Below are 27769 nucleotides of genomic sequence, written 5' to 3' on the forward strand. Positions count from 1 at the left end.
AAGGCGATTTGCATATTCATCTCAGAGCCTCTTAGCTTGCGCTCGAAGTTTCCCCCGTTCAATCTACACACAAGTGGTATTACAAGGCTACGATTCATATGATTCAAAGAGTAGTGTCACACTATCAAGTCACCATAGTATCTAACGTTTCGTTCCGTGCTAGTTGTGAGTGTGTGATTGCTAAACAAGTGATGCACAAAGTAAGAGAGACGAACCTTGCAATCTGGAGCTGAGTGTCATGATCGATTTTCGAAGGTGTTCGGTTATAGTCTGGTTTTACAAAAACGTTTTAAAACCTAGTTCACTATAACCAGTGGCTCTGATACCAAACTGTAACACCCCAAAAACATCACAAGCGGAGGCACCGCGGGAGGTGCGACACATCAGAGTACGAGCCACCAATCACATTGAACCACACAAGTATTTAAATAAACATGACATTAATTAACCAAGCAAGTCCATTTCCAACGTTAAATCCAAAAGATATGTTTAGCGGAAGCATAAGTGAAATAATATCCATGTGTTTAAAGTTTCAAAGCCACGATCCATGACCACTCCAGCACTCCCAGATAGCAAGTCCATGTCTCCAACCCTAATGACCTGCAAGCATGCAGACAAGTGTGTCAGACGACGCTGGTGAGTTCAAGTTTTGTTATCGTGGTTTGTTACCCGACGTACGTTAAGCCAATTCAACGTTATGATACGATGTTGCTATAACATGCTAGATACCCTAGGGAGTGTGCCCATATGTATCCGGGGAGTGTGCCCCTTAATAACCTGGAAGTGTGTCTAGTCCCCAATGCCCCTAACCAAGCATTGGTAACGATGCCCAGATAATTAGTTCACGCCCGTCCTTACGGCCCGATGTGAGGTGTCAAACCTAATAGCGCTATCAACTAATTACCCCCTTTGCCCTACAAGCACCCGATGATGATTGATTCCATGTTCAATAACCAAAACCCAATTTAACTGTTTACCCAAGATTCCCTTCCAAATGTTTACTAGTTGTCCCAAACCACCGGGACGCATGCTTGAGAAATGCAATGAACTCACCTGGGGTTGCTCGGTATGATACACAACAGTTCAATTAAGCTATAAAGTGATCAACCACGTCCTATCACAGTTATCATACCAATCAGATTCGTATGCCAGTATTGCACGTATGTTCCACACACATTGTAACAAGTTCTGTACAAGTATTGATCATCGTATTCACGTATAAGCATAGCAGTTCAACAGTACTCTCATATAGACAAAGTCCAATATGCGGCCCAATCAGTTGGGCTCATAACAGTGTGCAAGTCCAACAGTGTGTACGTGTATATGGTCTCGAGTCGAGACCAGAGATCTCGAGTCGAGACTAGGCGGTCTCGGGTTGTACTGGTTTCGGGGTCTCGAGTCGCAATAAGGAGTTCTCGAGTCATCATGGTCTGTTCGAGACTACACGGTCTCGAGTCGCAACCGGACCCGCAACCGTGGCCTCGAGTTGTGTTGTTTTGTGCCGGTGTTATGGTCTCGAGTCGAGACTGTGAGTTCTCGACTCGCAATCCGGGTTGAGACTAGATGTGTAACTGATTTCCTTAATTCAAGCTCATCAATTCCGTAACAGTTGCAAACAGATTTGGTAGTTTCACAATCAGATCAAATCCCAATTATTTCAACATTCAAACATTCATATCAATTCCAGAATCACTAATCAATAACCTATGAACATTTAACCAGATCATGTGATTAACGGATTCAAGAATTATCATGCAGCCCTAAACCATGTGTACAATATATCAATCAATACCACAAACCATAACAACACATCGCAACATTCATCCGAATCATATCACAACCGATTAGTAAGATTTCGTTTAACAATCATCTTAACATAATTCGGACAACATATAATCAACCGATTACTTGCAAAACATACGATTTGCATACAATATAGAACATCACGATTTATCACATAAGCAATCCTAACCGTTTAGTCAAACATGGATTTATAACAATATAAATCAAACACGTATCATGAACACTAACCGAGTTAAAGCGTGTAGAGAGGATGATCCGAACACAAGGATCTTCGAGGGTTGAGAAGTGTTGTCGTCGGGTTCCAAGAGAAACGAGAGAGAGAGAGAGAGCTTCTAGGGTTTTGTGTAACTTGTGTGCTTGCAAGTAACCAAAAACTACACCCCCTATTGTTCATGTATGCGTACAAGGGATGAGTGGGCCAAACCCATCATTGGGCCGCCCTTGGGGTCTCGGGTTGGGTAAGTGGTTGCGAGTGAGGTTGGGCCGAGTGAAGGATGTGCGACCAAACAAAGTGTGTGGCCCGATTTTGATAACACATAACATTTCATTCAATTAAACGCTCAAGTTCATATAGTCGTATCATGCATTCAATCAATCCCTATAGTTCACATAAGCACGTAACGTTACACAAATTAGGTTCGAAATACGAGTTGTCACAGTTGTAGCAAGTACCAGACGGGAAACGAGCTTGAGTAGGGTTGACTTGGAGTTAGGTAGCAGCAAGGTTTGCAACAGCTTTGTTTTGGATAGCAAAGCGGCATATGTTAATCAAATGTCCCAACCGTCCACAGTAGGTACATTTGGAGCAGGGTACGAGGTTTAAATGATGACGGTTGCATCTGTTGGTGCACTTCATCTGTTGATTTCGTCTTGGATCAAGTCTTAGTATTAGAATATTATTTTAGGGCTCATTGTACGAGAAAACAGGAGATTGTATGTGTTTAGAATGTTAGGTTCGCTCATATGGCTTATTAGTGAGGAGATCCGCTTATATGACCATATGAGGTTCGCTTATATGGACATGTCCATATAAGCGAACCAAGCTGGTCTTATAAGCGAACCATGCAGGCCATATAAGCGAACCTGGTCAGTCTATAAATAGGGCATATGAGCAAATCTGTAAAGTAGTAGTGTGTTGGTCTTGTTTGGTTAGGCGAAGCCCTGCCAATTTGTCTCCAGAGCTTGTAAACAGTTGATTAATCAATAAACGAGACATTAAATAGTGAAATCAAGCTGAACGAAGACCGAATCAATGAATTCCGCCTCTGATTCTGTCTAAGCACTCTTCTGATTGACTTGTCAGGTCGTCAAACGATCCTACAAGTGGTATCAGAGCTCAGGAGGAAGAGTTCTTACCGTTTAGCTCGATTGTCGCTCAAAATTCTGATTTCTACACCTTCTTTCATCAATTCAGGAAATTTTACCGGACAAAATTGGACCAAAATTTCACCGATTGTGTATTATTGAACATAGATAAACCCTTGAAAGTTTGAGGTCGAAATTCGGAAGGAAAATGGGTGAAAACATGTTCGGACTGAGATTCGCTCGGGCAGTTCGCTCATAAAACTAATCAGGTCCGCTCTAACTGCACAGGTCCGCTCGAATTTTTGGTCAGGTCCGCTCCAAATTCGGTCGGTCCGCTCATTTGTCATTGGTCCGCTCCAAGGTCATTGGTCCGCTCCAAAGACCGTTCCGCTCCAAAGACAGATCCGCTCGAACATACCAGTATTGGTCCGCTTATTCGGTCGATTAGATAGATCCGCTCTAATGACAGTGATTGGTTCGCTTATACTTACCTAATAGGTCCGCTCGAGTGAAAAATTCAGTTCGCTTTTGTGAACCTTTCAGGTGGTTCGCTTTTGTGATCATTACCTGTTTAGTTTTTGTGAACAACAAAGATTTGTCAGGATTATCTGTAAAATGACAATGAGGTTTGATGAGCAGGAAAACAATGATCTTAAAAGATTGAATGATTGGTATCGAGGATATCTTAGTAGTTCTTATCAGAAATTACCCAAAGAGGTTTGGAGTAAACGTTTCGAATGTTTTCTGAGCAAGAAAGATGAAAAAATGGATGATTTGGAGAAACGTTTTGATCGGTTGATTGACTATTTGAAGGAAAATCAAATAGTAATAACAGAAGCTGATAAGATATCAAAGTTTGCTAATGGATTATCAGCTGAATGGGATGATTGCTTCAAAAATTTGAGAGAAAATTATGATTTTTTCACAAATATCCCTGAATAATTTCATTAGAAAACTTAAAAATCACGATTATGAGAAGTATGAAAAAAAGAGAGAGATATTGGATAAGATAAAAATGAATTTGGAAGATTTGAGTTTAGATGTGATAAAAGAAATAAACAAAAGAATCAATGTTTGTTGGACAGCAAAAAGAAATTTGATATATGATATGAAAAGAGGTTGTTATATTGATGATGATGAAAAACCTATTGATTTGTTACAATCTTTGGTGCAGGTACTTATAAGATAGAGAAAGAACAAGTACCGAAGGTTGAAGAATTTGTGAAGTATGAAACTTCAAATTCTGCAACAGTGTGCTTCAAATGTGACAGCTTCAAGACTGATAATGACAAACTCTTGAAAGATGCGGAAAGTTTGACATCGAAAGTTAAGAAGTTGGAAGATGAGAAGCAAACTGATGAAAAGCAGATTCTGGATTTACAGGAAAATTGTGAGAAATTGAAAATTGAAAATGACAAATTGTTGGGTAGTTTGAACAGTTTGACATCAGAAAACAAAGTTTTGAAAGAAAATGTAAAGGGTTTTAAAAGCAAACAGAAATCCTCAGAAAATGAAGATTTCTGGATAAAACTTGAGAACAAAAATTTGAAAGCTAATGAGACAAAATTTCAAGAACAGATAAAAGTTTTGGAAAATGAAAAATCTGTTTTTGAAAACATGAAGAATGAGAATGAAAAATATATCAAGTCTCATCTTGAACGAATTTCTCAGCTTGAAAAAGAAGCTGAGAATTCAAGAATCAAGATTGATGAACTTGAAAAGAAGTTGAAAGGTTTTGTGACTTCATCTGACAAGTTGAATTTTCCTTGTCCAAAACCAATCAACTCTGTTCCAATAAGTGACTGTGTCACAAACTTTGACAATGTCAAAGTTGAAGATTGCGATGAGAAATCTGATGATGTATATGAAAAATTAGAAAAACAAAAATTGTTTTTGAAACTAAAAGAAAAATTTCAGAAAACTGTTCTACAATCGACTGAAAAGGGAGAGTGCTCTAAGCAAAAACCTTTGAAGAAGAAAGTGGAACAGAAGCAAAAAGATAATTAAAGTTCATCAGATCGATCATCCAATCGCAATGAAAAATTACAAAAAATAAAAAATGAAAACTCAAAAATTGTTAGTAATAAGTGGTGCAGGCCGGACCACAGTGCTTCAAAGCCAAATTCCGCAAATTTGAGAAAGGAATATCACCAAGCCAAACAATGCTTTGCTCTGAGCGTTTGGACTCAAAATGGTGATTGGTACGATAACAGAGTGTGTTACAGCTGCGGATATCACGGACACATTGTTGTTAACTGCCAGTATTGGAGTTATGAGACCAGGAGATGCTTTAACTGCAACATCAAAGGTCACATTGCCAGAGATTGCCCAAGGAGATCGAATGAAAGATTGAGGGTTAATTCTCAGAAAGTGGCAAGAATTCCAGTCAAGGTCATGCCCAAAGAACTGAAAGTTCAAGAACCAAAAGTTGAAAAACCAAAAGTTCAAGAACAGAAAGTTCAAGAGACGAAAGTGAAGCTTTCACAGGGGCAGAAAGACCGACTGAGAAAGAAGAGGAAGAAAGCTCGAGAATATCTAGAGAAAATTTTGTCCTTGGGTTTATCCGTTGGAAAGAATAAAAGTTCTGATGAATCAACTCCCTCAGTTGCTAAGTCAAGCAAGATGAATTCATCAGATACAAATCTGAGGACGAAAGAGGAAAAGAGGAAGAAAAAAATGGTCGGCGATGAATCTGACAAGTCAAAGTCAGACAAGCCACCTGCAGGCAATGATTCTGGTTCGTCAAAGCCAGAGGAGCCATTGGTTGAGGTAAAAAAGGAGAATTCAGACTTAACAATGGATGATGCAAACTTTCCACCATTGTTGAATCAGAATTCGAAATCACCCAAGGATCGTCAGGCTTGGGTGGATCTGTTTAAATGAAAAAAAAAACCTGACTTGCCGAAGTTCCCAGGTTGGTAAGCGTGGAACATGAATCGGCACATTTCTTGAGAAATTTCACTTTGGTGATTTTTCGCTTTATATGTGGTAAATCAGGGACATTAAGTTGTACTTGATTTATTACAAGGGATGGTTGAGATTTAAAACTAGAAATGATAAATCTAGTATGTGTATGAAGCAAACAAGGTGATGAGATAACCCCGAACCTACAAATGGTTGGTAAACAAACTAATTTTTTCCGGAAAAACCATTTTGATTGAAACAAACTTGAGTGTTTTGATATCATTATGGGAAAATAGTTTGTTGTGAGGGGGAGTTCTGATTGTTTTTGCATGAGAATGGTGAATTGAGGTAATTCACATAATGTTGTCAAATTTCTTGTATAGTTTGTTTTCAATTTTTCCTCGGAAAATCAAAATTTGAAACATATTTTGATTTTAGGGGGAGTAATAAAATTTTGAAAATTTTAAGAAATTGAAAAATACAAAATGAGACTTGTTGCTATAAGAGGAAATGATAGTAAATCGGTAGCCTATCACAACACGCTAAAGATTTGTAAAGTCAAAATGTGATAAATAATCTTACTGTGGATGTGTCAGTAGGTTTTCGCACATTTAGTAAATTGAAACAAGATATAAAACTAAATTCGAACTTGCTTAATTCGTGGGTAACTATTCTTGAATATATGGGTAACCCCCGAAATCTTGTTTGAAAGGTCCCATATTCTGAGATACTAGGTCTTTATACTCAGTGATATCTGGGGTATTATTCCGGGACTTCTGCTGTATGGAAATACTGACCTAGTCCCCGAATAATACTTTCTGCAAAAAGCTTTGAAATACAAGCTCGCCCTCAGCAATCTGATTAAACAATAAAATTGATAATCTTTGCTGTTGTAATAAAAGATCCTCTAAAGGGGACCCACCAAAAGTCGAGCCGTCATCTCTCTGCTGAACGGAAGTTCTGACCTGAGCTCTCACGGTTTCGCATCTACCCCTTTACAGATATCATCTGTGGTATACTCACCTGTAAGACTGCATATTGGGATCTGGATACAGGAGTATATTCAAGTGGAGTGATACACAGTTAAGTTTTAGTTTCTAAAACATTAATATCGTATCTCGAATCAATTGAAGTCTGTGTGAAAATTTAAGTGGACAAACATACTGACAATCTAGGTAAATTGTTTAGAACTTAAAATGTTTAAAGCTTAACGGTGTTAGTGATATGTTTCATAACTGATATGATCCTCTTGCACAAACTCACAAAAATAATGTTTGTATATATTTGTTTTTCTGCATTTATTTTAAAAAAAAACTCCAAAAAGATTTTCGACAACTGACTGTGAAAAGATGATTTTCAACATTTCAAGTGCTAAACATGTTGAACTTGTGGTGTGGAAGAGAATGTGTGAAAATGTGAAGATTGAAACAGTTAAATGGTTCATTAAACTTGAAGTTTAAGTTGAATGTTAACCTACTTTTAGATCTTCATAGTTTTTGTTTAATGTTAAATCTGAAAGTGTTCTTATCAGTGTTTGAAGTTTGTGTAGATATTTGAGCTGATCAGAGAAAAGCCAGGAGTTGATTTCAATGGTGGTAACAAATCCCAGACGGCGATCCCAGCATGATGATAGGGGGAGTCTGATGAAAGTTATAGCCAGAGAAAGATCCAGGCACATGATTCCAGGCAGAAGTTTCTGAAGATGAAATGATTCCAGGAGAATTTCCTGAAGAAGACCAAAGTTGAAAAGCCTAGAGATTGATCAAGACTAAAGAATTACAGATAGGAAGCTGCCAAAGACTTGATGAACGACTCCATCAACATCTGAGGGGGAGTCTGTTGGTGCACTTCATCTGTTGATTTCGTCTTGGATCAAGTCTTAGTATTAGAATGTTATTTTAGGGCTCATTGTACGAGAAAACAGGAGATTATATGTGTTTAGAATGTTAGGTTCGCTCATACGGCTTATTAGTGAGGAGATCCGCTTATATGACCATATGAGGTTCGCTTATATGGACATGTCCATATAAGCGAACCAAGCTGGTCTTATAAGCGAACCATGCAGGCCATATAAGCGAACCTGGTCAGTCTATAAATAGGGCATATGAGCGAATCTGTAAAGTAGTAGTGTGTTGGTCTTGTTTGGTTAGGCGAAGCCCTGCCAATTTGTCTCCAGATCTTGTAAACAGTTGATTAATCAATAAACGAGACATTAAATAGTGGAATCAAGCTGAACGAAGACCGAATCAATGAATTCCGCCTCTGATTCTGTCTAAGCACTCTTCTGATTGACTCGTCAGGTCGTCAAACGATCCTACAGCATCGCTTGCACCATGGGGCAGCTCCCAAGTACGGCTTCCTAGCTGGTGGCGTCGCTACCTGGCTAGGTCCCGCTTGATTGGGTGTAACTGCTGTGGGTTTCTTTAAAGCCTTACGCTTCCTTGATTTTGGAGCAGGCCTGACTTCTGCTTCTTTTGGTGACTCTTGAGTGGCTCCATTTTTGAGACGAGACATGGCAATGCCTAGATCCGCAGATTTCATAATCACTTCGCCTATTTGCTGGGCAAATTTGGCTGTTTGCTCGAACATTTGACCGTTGTTGGGATGAAGAGACATTCTAGAAGAAAATGAAAGATATAGGAAGAAACAAATGAAATGTTATCTGATAAACAAGACAGAAAGGCAATGCATACGAATTGCGATCATTTGTTTGTTACCTAAGGCAAACAAATGAGAAGGTGACAAACCAAAGCAAGCGGGTCATAATAATGTATCGCTGAAGACATGCTTGCCTATAAGTGAACACTCACCCCAACACTCTAGCCTTAGACAGAAAACTCAGAGTACAGGCATTCACCCTTCCAGTTTGCATGTGTTCACATTATAAGACCCAAACTTTGACGAGATTTGAAAACTTAGAGGGTTCAAAACCTACTAATCAATCATCCTAGAACAGATGATTAGTTTTCAAAGCGGTTTTGAATTTTTGTGTTCTTGTTGTGGTTGTCACCTAAGGATAGGTGACGTTATTGTTTTATGACTAAACGCAAGTAAACTCGCGTTAGGGTCCTAGGAAGGTTATAGACTAGTTCAAAGTATTATAATAACCTAATTCCCTATAACCATGAGCTCTGATACCAACTTTTCTGTCACACCCCGACCACGTAAAACAACAAAACATGGCTGAATCGTCGGGGAGTGTTGTAACAGAATCATTGTTTCATAACACATGGAAAAATTGAAATGTTGTTCTATTGATTAAAAGAGTTACAATGTCTTAACAAACAAAGAAGATATAACATAGTTAACTAGTCTTGCATCTTTTAATGTTACTAAGGCCTCGTCCAATCCTACATGAGCATGCATCAATATCATCATCAAATATCATCAACTATTGCACCTGAAACACATGTGAAAATACATCAGCATAAAAATGCCGGTGAGTACATAGGTTTTATGAAAATAGGATTCATGACTGAGGTTTAAGAAAATGTTTAATGAAAACTTGTGTTTGCTTTTATAAAACGTTTGAAAAGCGATAATAAGGTAGATGATATGTAAAAGAGTAATGTAAGGTTAAATGAATAACCAAGTAAAAATGAGTTTGTATAAAATAAGTTGTTTGTAAAACAATGTATTGTGAAAAATATGTTATATGTCTAAACTGAAATGATTTAAACAACGTTGCGATATGTATATCATACAAACACTTATATATAGGAAGTACCAGCGGCGTATCCACCATGCTTGTATCATATTACACACGCCTCGTTAGTTAAATAACTTTACCCAAACAAACAACCAATGTAAAATGTCGATGTTTAAACCAATTTGCCAAATGTATTGAATAATATGTCAAATGTTTATGTCAAAATGTAAATCATGTAATGTATAACTAATGTCAAAAATGTTTATGTGTCAAATGTAAATCATGTAATGTGTAACCAAAATGATATGTATGGCTAGTGAAATGCATCAACTAAACCATAGGTGAAAATGCACAAAACAAAGTATTGATGTAAAACTTGGTTTAAATCAAAGTTATGTTTTGTGGAAATGCATGCCATACTGATACAAACATCTATGCGGTGTTGTGAAAATGCATACATTCAAGGCTTGAGACAGCAGGATAACCTTAGAGTAAAAGTTATCAAAAGAAATGTTTTCGGATTCGGTCATTCCATCCATCCAAACAAATCTACCAACTCTTCTGTCACACCCTGACCACGTAAAACATCAAATCGTGGCGGAAACATCGGGGAGTGTTGTAACAGAATTATTGTTCCACAACCATGGTAATTAAAATAATATTTTATTCATCACCCAAGGGTGGAATACATTGTTTCAAAACAAGAACCAACAAGTCACATTGTCTTAAAATAAAAGAAACAAAAGTACATCACGATATTAAACTAAGTCTATCTTTATTTTAAGTCACTAAGGGACAGGTCCTCCCTAGTATGTCATGATCATCCTAAGCAACAGCTCCAGAAAACACATGTGAAAATAGGTACGTCAGCATAAAAATGCCTGTGAGATACATAGGTTTTGTGAAAATAGGATTCATGACTTGAGTTTAAAGAAGACGTTTAATAAAAATTAGTCATGAACCTTGTTAAGTATTTTCTTTTATAAATCATTTGAAAAACGATAGCAAAATCAGATGATAAGTACTTGTAAAAGAATAACGTTTGGTTAAAAGAGTAACCAAGTAAAAAGTGTTTGTATAAACCAATGTTATTTGTAAAACAATGTTTAAGTGAAAAATGTGTTGTAAAAGTAACATGTCTAAACTGAATGGCATAAATAACGCTACGATATGTAATATCATACAAGCACTTATATATAGGAAGTACCAGCGGCGTATCCACCATGCTTGTATTATATTACACGCGTCTCGTTATTCAAGTCACCCAAACAAACCACCAATGTATAATGTTCATGTTTAAACCAATAGTCAAAAGTCATAGTATAACCCAAGTTAAGCGTAAGTCATGTAATGTGTAAACAAAAGTTATGTATGCTTAGTAAAAAATGAGACTACTTAAACCATAAGTAAAAATGAACAAAACAGTATTTGAAATAAATCAAAAGTTATGTTTTGTAAAATGAATGCATGTTTTATTGATACAAACACTTATGTGGTAAGTTAACGCATACATCCAAGCCTTGAGACAGCAGGATAACCTTAGAGCAAAGGTTATCAAAGTAAATGTTTTCGGATTCAGTCATTCCTTACACCCAAACAAACCTAGGATGTCAGGAACGGGATTTGTCAAGTCCTATGGTACCATTACTTACTACCGAGCGGCATGATCGGTGTTAATGAATGTAATAAAGAACCGTTAAACAAACCAAATGTTATACCAAATGTAAACAAGTTATGTGAAAACAATGTACTAAGTATGCTAAGTAAACATACAAAGCAGAAAAGTCATGTAAATCAATGTGCTAGCATGTTAAATGAACATACATAGCAAAAGAAATGTAATGTAAAACAATGTGCTAGCATGTCAAGTAAACACACGTCGCAAAACATAATGAAATCATGTACTATAAGTGTACTAATGAACATAGCAAGCATAAGTTGTGAAAACATGGAAAGCATGAAAGTAACAAGTAGGCACATGTGTTTCACCCAAAAATGTTTGAAAAACAGTAAAAGAGGGGTCTATGTACTCACTTGAGATTGCTCAATAGACTTTAGATATCCACCAAGCAAGCTAGAAGATCACGGATTCAAACAGCACCTAGTATAGGTAACTACATTAATAAATGGACCTATCGGAGGATCGGGTAGTATGAGAGTTTATAAACCAAATAAGTGTGGGAACTTATGTAATATGGTTTAACAAATCCTACATAATAAAACGAAACCTAGCCTAAGTGCTTTTGACCCGTTACGACCCGTTTAGGTAGCTTATGCCACTTTAACGCGTCGTTTGCGTAAAACGCGTTCGGAATGCCTAACTAGCCCTATGACAAGTAAGATATGCCTCAACATGTTTAATATTGTTGTTAAATCAGTTTAGATACCAAAAATTATGTTACATAGGCTTAAAATGAATTTTAGCGCAAAAAGGGTATTTTGGTAATTTACCTAAGGCATAAGATCTACTTATCATACAACTACTTAAACGACGTGACTATAAGGTATAACCTCAGAAGGTTATTCCCTATACAACTATGGTCACCTAAAGTATTTGGTCGGATCCTAAAGGTCAACCAAATGGGTCGGGTCCGAAAGCATAAGCGATTGTTTAGATCGCTTACCTTTACGACCCTAAACAAGCACAATTCTAAAAGTGACAAGTTAAACCTGTTAGAACATGTTTAACGAGGTTTAAAAACAGGTTTGATTTCAAGACAAAGGGTCTTGATACCCATAAGTAGTTTGGTTACAAAATACGCAAGAATACGCATTTTGGCCGAAACTACGACTCGTCACTAAGCCTAGATAACGTGGTAATCAGTAGGTATAGTCACTAGGGACTATAACCATCGTGATTACGCTCACGTTATGAAGTTCAAACGAACTTCGCGTTGACCATAAACTGGTCAATGCAGAAAGTCAAACGCAGTTTGACTTTAACGCTAAAACGAATGAAAAACGCGAAAGAATACTTACAGAAGGTCCACGCAAGATTGAATTCCAAGTATTTCTCAGGTATGAAGTGATAATCACTCCAACTTAGAGAAAATCTCAGAATTCAAGTGAGTTGGGGGTGAAAAGGGTGGGGTATTTATAGTTTTCCTAGAACCGTTAAGATCGTTCATCGAGAAACGTGCTTCAATCTCAACCGTCCATGTGTACCCCTTGTTTTAGAAAACCATTAGAGCCCCTAGTATCAGTCCATTGTTTAAGAAATACCATTTGCAATGGGTTTTTGTGAGTGTAACAACTGTTTATAGCTGGGTAAACTGGTTTTGCAGGTCTGGGGAGGCCTCGCGGCCCGCGTAAGGTACCTATAGGGGTTTACGCGCCCCGCCTGGGGATCTCAGATCAGCAACAGTTTCACAAATGACAGTTTTGGTCCGTGCATGCTTTTAAGGCCATTTCCGACATGTTTAAGGCCCGTCAAGCCAACTTTAAGGCCCTAAAATGATGCCTAAACATTGTGGACATGATACATGCTCAAAGATATGCCGGATGTCGGTTCGTTTGGTCGTACGATCGCGATGTTCGCTTAATTACGACGGAATGCGCATAAGCGCGAAAAACGATCCAAATTGCGCGACGAATGGATTTTTCTCATCCAAAACGCTAAAATAAAATATTATAATGCTTGCATAAATTTTTGGATGTCCGGATGTATTCAGAACGTAAGTTATGCGCGAAAATGCAAACTTATGCACTTTTTGACACTTTTAGTCCCTGAATGAGCATAAAGTTTATTTTAGCACACCGAACCCCTCAAAGCCTATTTCTAATCTATGTAAAGGATATTTAGGGTGTGATTAACTTATGATCATGTTTTGGAATGTTTGTTACAGTTCAAATCGGCATACTTTCGTAGTTTGTCAATTTTAGTCCCTATAAGCGAATAGACTTGATTTTGCTATACCAAAGCCTTCAAAACTTATTTCTAAGTTATGTAAAGGTTATTTAAGGTATGTTAAGCATAAATTGATGTTCCGGAGTATTTTTCGCGTTAAACTGATTATGTTTATGCACTAGTTTGCGTATAATTCTCCAGAAAGCGATATAGATTTTGAAATTGAATAAAAGTCAAACATGAAAAACATCAAACATAAACAAACAAACATAGGGATCAAATAACTTTATTTCATTAATAACTGAATTGGTTACTATGATTACAAGCACAGATGTCACAGTCTCCCCTACTTGTGGAAATTTCGTCCAGAAATTTGTTTAGAGGAAACTCGTGGGAAAAGGTGTGGATACTTCGCCTTCATTTGATCTTCACGTTCCCAAGTAAACTCAGGTCCATGTTTAGATTCCCAGCGAACTTTAACCAACGGAATGCGCTTGCGTTTAAGCCATTTGACTTCACGATCCATAATTTCCACAGGTTTCTCAACAAAATGCAGTGTTTTATCAACACGAATTTCGTCAAGTGGTATGTGGAGGTTCTCATCAGCTAAACACTTTTTGAGATTGGATACGTGGAAAGTTGGATGAACATTTCCAAGTTCAGGAGGTAACTCAAGTCTGTAGGCTACCTTATCGATTCTTTCGATGATCTTGAATGGTCCAAAGTATCTAGGTGCAAGTTTTCCTTTCTTTCCAAATCTGATCACACCTTTCCAAGGTGAGACCTTAAGTAATACACGATCACCGACTTGAAATTCCAAGGGCTTGCGTCGTCGGTCCGCGTAACTCTTTTGACGGCTTCGAGCTGTCTGTAGGTTATCACGAACTTTCTTAACCTTATCAGTTGTCTCTAGAATGAGGTCAGGTCCAGTAAGCCGAGCCTCACCTATCTCATTCTAGCAGACTGGTGAACGACATTTTCGACCATAGAGAGCCTCGAAAGGAGCCATGTTGATGCTGGAGTGATAACTGTTGTTGTAGGAGAATTCAATCAATGGAAGATGTGAATCCCAACTACCATCGAAATCGATCACATAAGCTCTAAGCATATCCTCCAACGTCTGGATTGTTCTTTCAGTTTGGCCATCTGTTTGTGGATGATATGCAGTGCTCAGATTAAGTTGGGTCCCCATAGCAGATTGCATGGTTCTCCAAAATCGAGAAGAGAAGCGAGCATCTCTATCAGAAATTATGTTCAAAGGAACACCATGTCGAGATACGATTTCATCCACGTAGATTTTAGCCAGCCTTTTAGCATAAAAATCCTCACGGATTGGGAAGAAATGCGCTGATTTAGTAAGCGATCAACAACTACCCAGATGGCATTATGACCTTTCTTTGTGTGCGGAAGTTTAGTAATGAGATCCATAGCGATGTTTTCCCATTTCCAAACTGGAATCTCTGGTTGCTCCAAAAGACCAGAAGGATGTTGGTGTTCAGCCTTAACCTTGAGACAAGTAAGGCACTTTGAAACGTACAACGCAATGTCTTTCTTCATACCAGGCCACCAATACCGAGTACGAAGATCCTTATACATCTTGTCTGAGCCAGGATGGGCCTCATCCATAAGCAAAGTGCGAAGATCATCTTGGCTTGGGACCCACAAACAGTCCATGAAATAATACGATCCATCTTCCTTCAGCATAAGATCAGGCTTAATGTGATAGGGTAATTCCTTACCCATCAAGTCTTGTGAAACACAAGCCTGTTGAGCCTGAGTAATGCATGCTTGGATATCAGATCAAGCTTGAATAGCAGATTGAACACGAACACAATGAAGTTTAGTACGTTCCTTACGACTTAATGCGTCAGCCACAACATTCGCTTTACCAGGATGGTAGCGAATTTCGCAATCATAGTCGTTTAGGAGTTCGACCCGAACTTCTTTGCCTCATGTTGAGTTCTTTCTGATTGAAGATATGCTGAAGACTTTTGTGGTCAGTAAAAACCACGCATCTTGTGCCTTACAAATAGTGTCTCCAGATTTTGAGAGCGAAGACAACTACATCCAATTCAAGATCATGAGTGGTGTAGTTTCTCTCATGCACCTTCAATTGCCTCGATGCGTAGGCTATGAATTTATTCCTTTGCATCAGAACACAACCAAGACCCAATTTCGATGCATCACAATAAACGACAAAATCATCTTTACCCTCAGGCAAAGTTAGAATAGGTGCATCACAAAGCTTCTGCTTCAAGGTCTGAAATGCTTCTTCTTGCTTAAAACCCCATTCAAAGGGTTTGTTCTTCTGAGTTAGAGCAGTTAGAGGAATTGCAATCTTTGAGAAGTTCTCAATGAAGCGGCGGTAATAACCCGCAAGACCAAGAAAAGAACGAACCTCAGTAGGAGTAGTAGGTGTATCCCAATCCTTAATCGCACTGATCTTGGAGGGATCTACATGAATACCTTGTTCGTTGACAATATGTCCCAAAAATTGAACTTCCTTAAGCCAAAATTCACACATGGAGAACTTGGCAAAAAGTTGCTCTTTCTTTAGGAGTTCCAGAGTAAGACGAAGATGTTGCTCATGATCAGCTCGCGTCTTAGAATATATCAAGATATCATCGATAAAAACGATGTTGAACTTATCTAAATAAGGCTTGCAGACCCTATTCATTAAGTCCATGAAAACAGCACGAGCATTGGTCAAACCGAATGGCATGAATGTGAACTCACAATGCCCATAACGAGTGCGGAATGCTGTCTTGGGAATATCCTCTTCATGCACACGAAGTTGATGATACCCAGAATGAAGATCAATCTTCGAGAAGCAAGTAGCACCCTGTAACTGGTCAAAGAGATCATCAATGCGAGGTAGGGGATATCGATTCTTGATGGTAAGCTTATTTAGCTCACGATAATCGGTGCACATCCTGAAGGATCCATCCTTCTTCTTGACAAAAAGAACGGGAGCACCCCAAGGGGAAAAGCTAGGACAGATAAAACCTTTGTCAGAAAGCTCCTGAAGTTTCTTAGACAACTCTTGTATCTCAGACGGTGCAAGACGATACGGAGCTCTGGCAATAGGATTCGCACCAGGTACAAGATAAATACGGAGCTCGACTTGGCGTGCTGGAGGTAGACCAGGTAATTCTTCAGGAAACAGCTCCGGATAATCCCGAACAACAGGGATACCTTGAATAGACTTACCTTGGCCCTTATCTGCTGTACCAAATGAAATCCACAGAATGGATTCCTAGTGTGCTTTAAATACATGTGCTCAGTTAGCAAAACAAATTAACAAAATGATAACAAATTTAAAATCAAGTTAAACAATTACGTGATTATGTGTTTATGCATTTTGTGTTTTCTTTTATGCATTTTGTGTTTTTGTATACTCTGGATATTCGTTATCCAAATCCTCGTAGAACCTTTCATATCTTCATATGAGGGATTCGTAGTAGGATATTCAAAATGGTACTACCTTAAATCCTTATTGGGCTTCTACGTGATAGTCAAGACCCTTGGATTATATAGTACTATTCCATGATTCAAAAATAGGCCCTTTGAGTGGTCTAGTCAAAAGATTGATTCAGAATCTGGTTAAGAATGACATGTGATGATATAAGCTGAAAAGACTCCTTGGCAGTCTAGAGATCATTTATTAAATCAATTAAAAAGGACCCCAGTATGGTCTAGTCACACTCATCACAGGTTTGTTCATTTGGTTTCCCCTGCACATTATAAAGTACACTGTGCGAACTATGCAAGGAATTACGTAATTATGGACGCGTACATAATTATGAAATTTAGTGCACTGAAACCCAGTAAGAATTATTATGTGTAAGAACCGATAGTGACAACAATAACAAAATGTGAACGATGTAATGGAGGTACGGCGGACGCACCAATAACGCTTAAGAGACTTATATATAAGTGTCCCTCCTACATTGTAAGCATGATGTTATTTAAAGTTACTAGAAGTTCAGGACTCTAACCAGTGTTGTTCGATCTTTTCAACTTCATGTTTCAAACTCTCACAAGTTTCCTCTAAGATAAATTTCGGGACGAAATTTTCTGAAGTGGGGGAGACTGTGACACCTGTGTCACTTCAACCATCAAACAAATACCAAACCAATGAAATATTGTATTTCATACTTGGGATTTTTATAAACATGTGTATCATTTGCACATATCAACTCTTGTTCGATTTCGGGCTTTAAATCGCTTTCTAGAAGGGTATACACGCACTGATGCGTAAATATAACCAGTTTAATGCAACAAACACTCCGGAATAGTGACATAGGCTTAACATACCTCAAATAACCTCCACATAACTTAGAAATAAGTTTTGGATGGTTTGGTATGCCGAAATCAAGTTTATTCGCTTATAGGGACTAAATTCGACCAAATGCGAAACTATGTCAATTTGTACTGTAACGGACATTCTGGAACTTGATCATAAGTTAAAAACACCCTAAATATCCTTTACATAGCTTAGAAATAGGCTTTGAGGGGTTCGGTGTGCTAAAATAAACTTTATGCTCATTTAGGGACTAAAAGCGTCAAAAAGTGCATAAGTTTGCATTTTCGCGCATAACTTACATTCTGAATATATCCGGACATCCAAAAATTTATGTTAGCATTAAAATATTTTATTTTAATGTTTGGGATGAGAAAAATCCATTCGTCGCGCAATTTGGATCCTTTTTCGCGCTTATGCGCATTCCATCGTAATTAAGCGAACATCGCGATCGTACGACCAAACGAACCAACATCCGGCATATTTTTGAGCATGTTTCATGTCCACTATCCTTAGGAATCACTGTAGAGCCTTCAAAATGGCTTAACGGGCTTTAAACGCATCAAAAATGGCCTTAAAAGCATGCAGGGACTGAAACTGAAATTTTTGAAACTTGTTTGCTGATCAGAAGGCTCAGGCGGCCCGCATAAGCCCCCATAAAACCTTACGCGGCCCGCGAGAGAGTGTCAGACCTGCAAAAATGTGTTTCCCAGCTGTTTCCAGCTGTTCTAGCTGATTTAGGGACTTGGACATGGTTTTTCAACAATCTAGGGACCATTTTTAGGTGCCCATGGTATTGCAAAACCATGGGTACATGTGTATGGTTGAGATCGAAGCACGGATTTCGATAAACGATCTTAACGGTTGCACGAACACTATAAATACCCCTCATGTTTTCACTTCAAACCCACACTTGAATCTGATTTTGGCCCTCTAAGTTGAAGTATACTCTTCATACCTGAGGGTAAATCGGATCAAGACTTGCGGGGACCTTTTGTAAGTCTTCCTTCGTTCTTTTTCGTTTCTTTCGCTTAAAATTCAAACTTTGTTTGACTTTCCGCATTGACCAGTTTATGGTCAACATGAAGTTCGTTTGAACTTCATAACGTGAGCATAATCACGATGGTTATAGTCCCTAGCGACTATACCTACTGATTACCACGTTATCTAGTCTCAGTGACGAGTCATAGTTTCGGCCAAAATGCGTATTCTTGCGTATTTTGTAACCAAACTACTTTTAGGTATCAAAACCATTTGTTTTGATACCAAACCTGTTTTCTATCTTTGTAAAACATGTTTTAACATGTTTAGCTCGTCACTTTTAGAATTGTGCTTATCTAAGGTCGTAAAGGTAAGCGATCTAATCAATCGCTTATACTTTCGAACCCGACCCATTTGGTCGATCTTTAGGATCCGACCAAATACTTTAGGTGACCATAGTTGTATAGGGAATAACCTTCCGAGGTTATACCTTATGGTCACGTCGTTTAAGTAGTTGTATGATAGGTAGTATATATGCCTTAGGTAAATTACCAAAATACCCTTTTTACGCATAAATTCATTTTAAGCATATGTAACCTAAATTTTGACATCTAAACTGATTAGGTAACTATATTCGACATATTAAGGCATATTTTACTTGTCATAGGACTAGTTAAGCGGTCCGAACGCGTTTTACGCGAACGACGCGTTAAAGTAGCATAAGCTACTTAAACGGGTCATAATGGGTCGTAAGCACATAGGTTAGGTTTCATTTTAGGATGGGGGCTTTGTTAAACCATATCATATGAGTTCCAATACTCATTTGGTTTACGAAACCTCATACTATCCAATCTCCCGATTTAGGTCCGGTTATTTATGTAGTTATCTATATAGGGTGTCGTTTGATTCCGTGATGCCTCTAGCTTTGCTTGGTTGTTGTTCAAGACTTCTAAGCACCCTCAAGTGAGTACATAGATCCCTCTTTTACTGTTTTTCAAACATTTTGGGGTGAAACACATGTGCCTACTTGTTACTTTCGTGCCTTTTCATGTTTTCATATCATATACTTGTTATGTTCATTAGTACACTATTAGTACATAATTTCATTATGTTTTGCCATGTATGTTCACTCTTAGCATACTAGCACATTGTTTTACATTACATTTTATGCTATGTATGTCCATTTAGTGCATACCTAGTACATTGTTTTACATGGCATCTCTGTTGCATATGTTCTCCTAACATATAGACACATTGTTTTACGTCTCTACCTTGTATGTTCATTTAGCATATTAGGTACATTATTTTCATATAACATGTTTACATTTGGTATAACATTTGGTTTGTACAAATGGGACTTATATACATTCATTAACATTAGCTACGCCGCTCGGTAGTAAGTAATGGTACCATAGGACTTGACAAATCCCGTTCCTGACATCCTAGGTTTGTTTGGGTGAAAGGAATGACTGAATCCGAAAACATTTCTTTTGATAACCTTGACTCTAGGGTTATCCATCTGTGTCAAGGCTTGAATGTATGCGTTTAACTTACCACATAAATGTTTGTATCAGTAAAACATGCATTTACTTTGCAAAACATAACTTTTTGATATATTCAAAATACTTTGTTTTGTACATTTTTACTTTTGGTCTAGGTAATCATATATTACTTACCATACATAACATTTGTCACATATTACTTGATTACATTTGACTTTTAACATACGACATTGGTTTATACAAGAACATTTGACATTTGGTTTAAACATGAACATTATACATTGGTGGTTTGTATAAATGAGTTAAGTAACGAGACGTGTGTAGTATGATACAAGCATGGTGGATACGCCACTGGTACTTCCTATATATAAGTGCTTGTATTATATTACGCGTCGTAGCGTTATTTAAATCATTCAATTTGGACTTATGCATTTTACACAAATAACATATTTTTCACAAGACATTGTTTTACAAAACAGTTTGTTTTATACAAACTCATTTAACTTGGTTATTCATTTAACCTTACATTATTCTTTTAAATATACATATTTATCATCTCTTTTCAAATGATTTATAAAACAAATCATTTTACAAGGATCATGACTGACTTTTTGTTAAACAACTTTTTCTAAACGTATAAGTCATAAATCCTATTATAATAAAACCTATGTACTCGCCGGCATTTTTATGCTGGCATACCTATTTTCACATGTGTTTCAGGAGATGATGCATAGGATTGATCAAGATACACATAGGCGGACTTGGGCCTTAGTGACGATAAAAGATGCAAGACTAGTTAATTATGTTAACTTCTTTGTTTGTTTAGACATTGTACTCAGTTAATCAATAAAACAGAATTTCAAGTTTCCATGTATTATGAAACAATGATTCTGTTACAACACTCACCAACGTTTCCGCCACGATTTGTTGTTTTACGTGGTCGGGGTGAGACAGAAAAGTTGATACCAACTTTTCTGTCACACCCCGACCACGTAAAACAACAAAACGTGGCGGAAACGTCGGGGAGTGTTGTAACAGAATCATTGTTTCACAACCATGGATTAAACAATTTCGTTTTATTGAATTAAATGTATTACAATGTCTTAACAACAAAGAAAATATAACATAGTTAACTAGTCTTGCATCTTTTAATGTCACTAAGGCCTCGTCCAATCCTACGTGAGCATGCATCGATATCATCATCAAATATCATCAACTATAGTACCTGAAACACATGTGAAAATACATCAGCATAAAAATGCCGGCGAGTACATAGGTTTTGTGAAAATAGGATTCATGAGTTAGGTTTAAGAAAATGTTTAATGAAAACTTGTCATGAATCCAGTTTAAGTGTTTGCTTTTATAAAATGTTTGAAAAGCGATAATAAGGTAGATGATATGTAAAAGAGTAATGTAAGGTTAAATGAATAACCAAGTAAAAATGAGTTTGTATAAAATAAGTTGTTTGTAAAACAATGTCTTGTGAAAAATATGTCTAAACTGAAATGATTTAAACAACGCTGCGATATGTAATATCATACAAACACTTATATATAGAAAGTACTAGCGGCGTATCCACCATGCTTGTATCATATTACACACGCCTCGTTACTTAAATCACTTACCCAAACCAACCACCAATGTCAAATGTCTATGTTTAAACCAATTGCCAAATGTATTGAATTATATGTCAAATGTTTATGTCAAAATGTAAATCATGTAATGTATAACCAATGTAAAAAAGGTTTATGTGTAAAATGTAAATCATGTAATGTGTAACCGATGTCAAAAATGTTTATGTGACAAATGTAAATCATGTAATGTGTAACAAAAATGATATGTATGGCTAGTGAAATGCATCAACTAAACCATAGGTGAAAAATGCACAAAACAAAGTATTGAAGTAAAACTTGGTTTAAATCAAAGGTATGTTTTGTGGAAATGCATGCTATACTGATACAAACATCTATGTGGTGTTGTGAAAATGCATACATTCAAGCCTTGCGACTGTGGCGATAAACCCCTAAACGAATTTAAAGGTCTATCTGTGTAAATGTATATCGAATTCGGTCATTCCTTCCATCCAAACATACATACGATGTCAGGAACGGGAGTTGTCAATTCCTATGGTACCACTACCTACTAACGAACGGCGTGATCAATGTTAATGAATGTATATTGTCCCATTTAAACAAACCAAATGTCATACCAAAATGTAAGCATGTGATGTGAATGTACTAAGTATGAACTAAATGAACATAGATTGCATGTGATGTGAAACAAATGTACTAAGTATGATGAACATACATAGCATGTGATGTAAAACAATGCACTAGGTATGCACTAAATGGACATACATAGCGTGAAATGTAATGTAAATCAAATGTACTAAGTATGCAACAAAGGACATACATAGCAAAAACATAATTAAATTATGTACTAATAGTGTACTAATGAACATAGCAAGTATATGATATGAAAACATGGAAATCACGAAAGTAACAAGTAGGCACATGTGTTTCACCCCAAAACGTTTGAAAAAAAAGTAAAAGAGGGGTCTATGTACTCACTTGAGGGTGCTTAGAAGTCTTGAACAACAACCAAGCAAAGCTAGAGAGATCACGGAATCAAACGGCACCCTATATATATAACTACATAAATAACCGGACCTAAATCGGGAGATCGGATAGTATGAGGTTTCGTAAACCAAATGAGTATTGGAACTCATATGATATGGCTTAACAAAGCCTATATACTAAAATGAAACCTAACCTAAGTGCTTACAACCCATTACGACCCGTTTAGGTAGCTTATGCTACTTTAACGCGTCGTTTGCGTAAAACGCTTTTGGACCTCTTAACTAGTCCTATGACAAGTAAAATATGCCTTAACATGCCTAATATAGTTACTTAATCAGTTTAGATGTCAAAATTTAGGTTACATATGCTTAAAATGAATTTATGCGAAAAAGGGTATTTTGGTACTTTACCTAAGGCATATAAACTACCTATCATACAACTACTTAAACGAAGTGACCATAAGGTATAACCTCGGAAGGTTATTCCCTATCCAACTATGGTCACCTAAAATGTTTGGTCGGACCCTAATGATCGACCAAATGGGTCGGGTTCGAAAGTATAAACGATTGATTAGATCGCTTACCTTTACGACCCTAAACAAGCACAAATCTAAAAGTGACGAGCTAAACATGCTAGAACATGTTTAGTTAAGTTAGAAAACAGGTTTGGTAACAAAACAAACGGTTTTGATACCCTAGAGTAGTTTGGTTACAAAACACGCGAGAAAACGCATTTTGGCCAAAACTACGACTCGTCACTAAGCCTAGTTAACGTGGTAATCAGTAGGTATAGTCACTAGGGACTATAACCATCGTGATTACGCTCACGTTATGAAGTTCAACCGAACTTCGCGTTGACCATTGACTAGTCAAAGCAGAAAGTCAAACGCAGTTTGACTTTAACGTTAAAACGAAAGAAAAGCACGAAAGAATACTTACAGAAGGTCCCCGCAAGATTTGATCTGATTCTCTCTCAGGTAGGAAGCATATACTTAAACTTAGAGAGATTGAATCAGATTCAAATGTGAGGAATGAATGAAAACATGGTGGGTATTTATAGTTTTTGCACAACCATTAAGATCGTTCATCGTAAAACGAGCTTCGATCTCATCCGTACAAATGTGCCCATGGTTTTGTGAAACCATGGGAGCCAATGTGACAACCCTCACAAAACCAGGTATCCGTACGACTTAATTAGCTATTAACTGTTGCCTAATTACTGTGCTTAACTGAGATTTCTGATAAACTGCTACTTGATTGTTGATACATGTACATGTCTGCATCATAGTTTGATTTTTCCTGTCACTACATTATTTATTTACTGAACTCTAGTGACAAACTTGATGCACAAAAAGCACAGTAGCACTAAACGGATACACAGTGAACATGCTGATATAGCCAGCATCAGGCAGACACTGCCTCTAAAGGCCTGAATGAGCCAGAATTATTTTACTACACCCATAGTGTGTGTAAGGATACAAGGGTTGTATGATTTCGTCTCTAGGAATAAGATACAGAGATTGGATGTGCCTAAAACATACTTTAAGCACGGAACACAGCACTTTTATTTACACACTAGCTTCTAGCTAATTAATAAAGTGCCAAAATATAAAGAATTATTCCCGACACTGTGCTGAATAAATTGTGTCGCTAAAAATATTACCTACGACGCTTAAAGGATATCTTAAGCACTTTAACGGATTCCTATCCAACCGAACAACCGGACAATACCCGGAACATAAAAATATTGCCAGAGTTATTGTTAGTATTTTTCTGAGCCAGTTAGGGTCCCCGATTACCCTAACACCCGCTTTACAACGCATTAAACAACTAACGGGGTTAGACCTTAAAGTAACCGACTTTAACATAACTGAACCGTAACTGAACAATCGAGATCCAACCGGGTGGTCCCACCACCCTAACCAATCGGCCAACAAGGAAGGACAAGGAGAGGACAACTTTTGATTATTTTATTTGATTATGCGGATATCTAGAACGAGAAACCGATGGACGATAACGACAATTTTCTCTATTTAATCTCACTTCTCACACACACTAACACACACTTAACAAAATCACTCTCTCTCTCTCCCTTGCCCTCTCCTCTCGGCCGAACACTCACACAACCATCCATCCATTTTCGAGTTCGAGTCTCTTCATTCCAAGTGCATACAAGTCTTGAGGATCGCGTACGACGAAGCTCGGAACAAACGGAAGTTGAAGGACCTCGAGCATTTGCTTTTATCCACGCAGTTTTCGACTAGAATCTTCCCTAGCCCCGAGCTAGAGGTATATTGTTTAAAACTCGTTATTAGTCGTGTCTAAAGTGGTTAAAAGGATTTTTATCGGTTAAATGTCGGTAACCCGCTTCATGAATCTTTAAAGTCTACTAAAAAGTGAAAATCGTTGGATAAAAGAACATAACGCGTGTAAATGTCGTAGTATTTAAATATGTTGGTTTTTATGGCCCGATCTACGATGTGGTGGCTCTCATCATCGTTTAACCCGACTTTGTTAGGATCACGTATCTTGACATACACTTGTTTCTTTTGTACAAAGGGTTAAAAGGTGAAACTCCACCACACGGGGAAACATGAACTTGTGTAAAAGTGTTTTAACATGAAAAATAGTATTTAAAACGAGCCGATCTACGAATGTACAAGTGGTATATTCGTAGGACCGGGTGTCGAGAAAATCATGTTTTACAAAATGTGGATAACATGTTAATAAAAGACGATTTCTATAAACTACAAGTGTAAAAACACTTGTGAAACGAAAGATCCGACAAAATAACAATTTTTATAAAAATTGTCGGAAGTTGTAAAGTGTGATTTGTTCCAAAAACGGGGTTTTTGCAAGAATAAACTATTTTATACATAGATCCACTAAATATAACGAGATCTACATAATAGTTTTAGAAAAAACTACAAGTTCATGTAATATTGTGATTTTACATACTAGTCTACGAATTCGAAGTGTTGAAACTTGCTGATTATGTTGGAAATTGATTGATTGAAATAAAAGAAGTGGTTTTGTAAAAGAAAATGATACGCTTGAAAGCGTGGCCACCTCCAGTTACAGGGGAAACTCTGGCGAAATTTTTCTAAAATCTAACACTTAGAGTTATTTACAAGTGTTAGAATTATTTTTGGAAATATTTACGAATAAATATATTCGCCATGACTTTATTTATTAAATAATCGGAGGTGGGATTTTCACAAAACTAAACGTGATAAATATATTCGGTAAATATATTTTGTCACAACACTGTTTATGATTATTTTGTGAAAATGTATAAATATTATTTTTAGAGTAAAAATGATATTTACTAACTTTGTCGAACCCAAAATAATACAAACGCTTATACGACAAACATATAAGTTACAACGGTAATTACCATTACCACTTAATCATTAAAACGTAACTTACGCTTTATCCGGAAATATTCATAAACGCATGTATCGTCAACGTATTATTTTGGAAAGTATTATGTAAAGAGAAAATATATTATTTTTGAGAAAAATAATTATATTTTGGAATGAGAAATAAAAATATATTAAGTGGGACTTAATGAGATAGTATAAATACACATGTATTTAAATCCCCCATCCTTGGGAAGGAAAGTAAAATACCAAGTATGTACACGAAACGGTTGTCTAACCGTCTCCTAAAAATGTAAGTTATAAAGCTAAGGCACGGCCATCCGTCTAATAGAATTAGCACCTGTAGGTCGTCGCACAGCTTCGGATATTCGGATTACTTAGTAGAGATACGCATTCACTGTGAGTTCATGTCCCCCTTTTCTCTAACTGTTTTCAGTTTACTTAACTGCGGGGGTGAAATACATGTTACTATGATTTACGAGTACTTTACAACGGTATGTTTAACGTAAGGAGGTGTTATACGATCATGTGAGTGGATAGGAACAACATGGGGCCATTAGTCCTCATGGAGGGACCGAGGGACAGGAGCGGTAGATCTATCTGGGTGTAGCGAGCCCAGCCCCCGGCCAAACTAGAAACGGACCGTGGGGTGACTTTGTCCACATACTTTGCCGTGGCATAAATCTGCTAGGTTTGAGTCTCCCTATTTGCACTTCGCATATGTCAGTGGCCTTGCAAACCATTGATGATCACAAGTCCTCTTACACTGCTACATACCACAACTATTTTTATACTCACAAATGTTTTACATACTCACCTACACGTGAACTCGCTCAACATTATTGTTGATTTTTCAACTCACATGTATTTCAGGAAATTAAACGGATCTGGCACGGTATGGAACGTTTTCCGCTGCACTGGTCATGAAGTCATCAGGGTTTAGGGTTGTGTCTCTTACCTGGACAAGACACAATCCCTAAATCACGTTTATGTTTTGCTATAAGTTGTAATGTTACTGAACAAGGTTATGGTTGCATGTTAAAAACAATGGTATTGTATGACGTTTTCAAAAACTTAATGGATGACTTGCATGGTTTTTAAATTCATATAGCTTTGTTATGATTAAGCTATGGTATTAAGAAGTCACACAAATTAACCACGCTTCCGCAAAGCCAGGCTGTGACAGCTTGGTATCAGAGCTCTGATCATAGCGAACTAGGATTCTTTCTCGAGTCTAGACTATGATCACTAGGGCTCTCACGAAAACATTTTTCTGCATACCACTTAAGTCCAGATCCACAAACTTTTACAAACGAATGTTGAGCACATATTATTCATTATTTTAGGCTCAGTCTGGGAGGCTGAGGTTCAGGCTAGTGGGACTAGGAGTGTTGGCTAGTGGGACTAGGAAGGACAGTCTGAGAGGCTGGGAGGCTAGTGGGACTAGGAGTGTTGGCTAGTGAGACTAGGAAGGACAGTCTGGGAGGCTGGGAGGCTAGTGGGACTAGGTGGAT

The sequence above is a fragment of the Helianthus annuus genome, chromosome 6, assembly GCF_002127325.2.
Source record: "Helianthus annuus cultivar XRQ/B chromosome 6, HanXRQr2.0-SUNRISE, whole genome shotgun sequence".
Lineage (NCBI taxonomy): Eukaryota > Viridiplantae > Streptophyta > Magnoliopsida > Asterales > Asteraceae > Helianthus > Helianthus annuus.